Source organism: Triticum dicoccoides, chromosome 2B, assembly GCF_002162155.2.
Source record: "Triticum dicoccoides isolate Atlit2015 ecotype Zavitan chromosome 2B, WEW_v2.0, whole genome shotgun sequence".
NCBI classification, from domain to species: Eukaryota; Viridiplantae; Streptophyta; class Magnoliopsida; order Poales; family Poaceae; genus Triticum; species Triticum dicoccoides.
Window position 1 is genome coordinate 189,298,505 of NC_041383.1, and position 2,781 is coordinate 189,301,285.

Genomic DNA, 2,781 nt, shown 5'->3' on the forward strand with positions numbered 1-2,781 from the left:
ATCACATCAACCTTGGAAACACTTCCAACACAAATCGTCAGCTCACCTTTAGCTAGTCTCCGTTTATTCCGTAGCTTTTATTTCGAGTTACTAACACTTAGCAACCGAACATGTATCTAATACCCTGGTGCTACTAGGAGTACTAGTAAAGTACACATTAACATAATGTATATCCAATATACTTCTATCGACCTTGCCAGCCTTCTCATCTACCAAGTATCTAGGGTAATTCTGCTCCAGTGGCTGTTCCCTTTATTACAGAAGCACTGAGTCTCGGGTTTGGGTTCAACCTTGGGTTTCTTCACTAGAGCAGCAGCTGATTTGCCGTTTCATGAAGTATCCCTTCTTGCCCTTGCCCTTCTTGAAACTAGTGGTTTCACTAACCATCAACAATTGATGCTCCTTCTTGATTTCTACTTTCGCGGTGTCAAACATCGCGAATATTTCAAGGATCATCATATCTATCCCTGATATGTTATAGTTCATCACGAAGCTCTAGTAGCTTGGTGCAATGACTTTGGAGAAACATCACTATCTCATCTGGAAGATTAACTCCCACTCGATTCAAGTGATTGTTGTACCCAGACAATCTGAGTACAAGCTCAACGATTGAGCTTTTCTCCCTTAGTTTGTAGGCTAAGAAACTCGTCGGAGGTCTCATACCTCTTGACGTGGGCACGAGCCTGAAATCCCAATTTCAGCCCTCGAAACATCTCATATGTTCCACGATGTTTTGAAATCGTCTTCGGTGCCTCAATTCTAAACCGTTTAATATTACTGAACTATCACGTAGTTATCAAAACGTGTATCTCAAATGTTCGCAACATCCACATACGACGTTTGAGGTTCAGCACACCGAGCGGTGCATTAAGGACATAAGCCTTCTGCGCAGCAATGAGGACAATCCTCAGTTTACGGACCCAGTCCGCATTATTGCTACTATCAACTTTCAACTATATTTTCTCTAGGAACATATCTAAACAGTAGAACTAAAGCGCGAGTTATGACATAATTTGCAAAAACCTTTAGACTATGTTCAGGATAATTAAGTTCATCTAATGAACTCCCACTCAGATAGACATCCCTCTAGTCATCTAAGTGATTACATGATCCGAGTCAACTAGGCCGTGTCCGATCATCACGTGAGACGGACTAGTCATCATCGGTGAACATCTTCATGTTGATCGTATCTACCATACGACTCATGCTCGACCTTTCGGTCTCTTGTGTTCCGAGGCCATGTCTGTACATGCTAGGCTCGTCAAGTCAACCTAAGTGTTTCGCGTGTGTAAATCCGGCTTACACCCGTTGTATGTGAACGTTAGAATCTATCACACCCGATCATCACGTGGTGCTTCGAAACAACGAACTTTTGCAACGGTGCACAGTTAGGGGGAACACTTTCTTCAAATTTTAATGAGGGATCATCTTATTTACTACCGTCGTTCTAAGCAAATAAGATGCATAAACATGATAAACATCACATGCAATCAAAAAGTGACATGATATGGCCAATATCATTTTGCTCCTTTTGATCTCCATCTTCGGGGCTCCATGATCATCATCGTCACCGGCATGACACCATGATCTCCATCATCATGATCTCCATCATCGTGTCTCCATGAAGTTGTCTCGCCAACTATTACTTCTACTAATATGGCTAACGGTTTAGCAATAAAGTAAAGTAATTAATGGCGTTGTTCAATGACACGCGGGTCATACAATAAATTAAGACAACTGCTATGGCTCCTGCCGATTGTCATACTCATCAACATGCAAGTCATGATTCCTATTACAAGAACATGATCAATCTCATACATCACATATCATTCATCACATTCTTTTGGCCATATCACATCACATAGCATACCCTGCAAAAACAAGTTAGACGTCCTCTAATTGTTGTTTGCATGTTTTACGTGGCTGCTATGGGTTTCTAGCAAGAACGTTTCTTACCTACGCAAAACCACAACGTGATATGCAATTGCTATTTACCCTTCATAAGGACCCTTTTCATCGAATCCGATCCAACTAAAGTGGGAGAGACTGGAACCCGCTAGCCACCTTATGCAACAAGTGCATGTCAGTCGGTGGAACCTATCTCACGTAAGTGTACGTGTAAGGTCGGTCCGGGCCGCTTCATCCCACAATACCGTCGAAACAAGATTGGACTAGTAAAACGGTAAGCATGTTGAACAAAATCAACGCCCACAACAACTTGTGTTCTACTTGTGCATAGAAACTACGCATAGACCTAGCTCATGATGCCACTGTTGGGGAACGTAGAAGAAATCAAACATTTTCTATGCATCACCAAGATCAATCTATGCAGTAATCTAGCAACAAGGGGAAGGAGAGTGCATCTACATACCCTTGTAGATCGCTAAGCGGAAGCGTTCAAGTGAACGGGGTTGATGGAGTTGTACTCGCCGTGATCCAAATCACCGATGATCCTAGTGCGGAACGGACGACACCTCCGCGTTCAACACACATGCAGCCCGGTGACGTCTCCCATGCCTTGATCCAGCAAGGAGAGAGGGAGAGGTTGGGGAAGACTCCGTCCAGCAGCAGCACGACGGCGTGGTGGTGGTGGAGGAGCGTGGCACTCCAGCAGGGCTTCGCCAAGCACTGCGAGAGACGAGGAGGAAGAGAGGTAGGGCTGCGCCAGGGAGAGGAAAACTCATGTGTTTGCAGCCCCCAATACCTCAAGTATATATAGGGGAAGGGGAGGGGCTGCGCCCCCATCTAGGGTTCCCTCCCAAGGGGTGGCGGCAGCCCCAA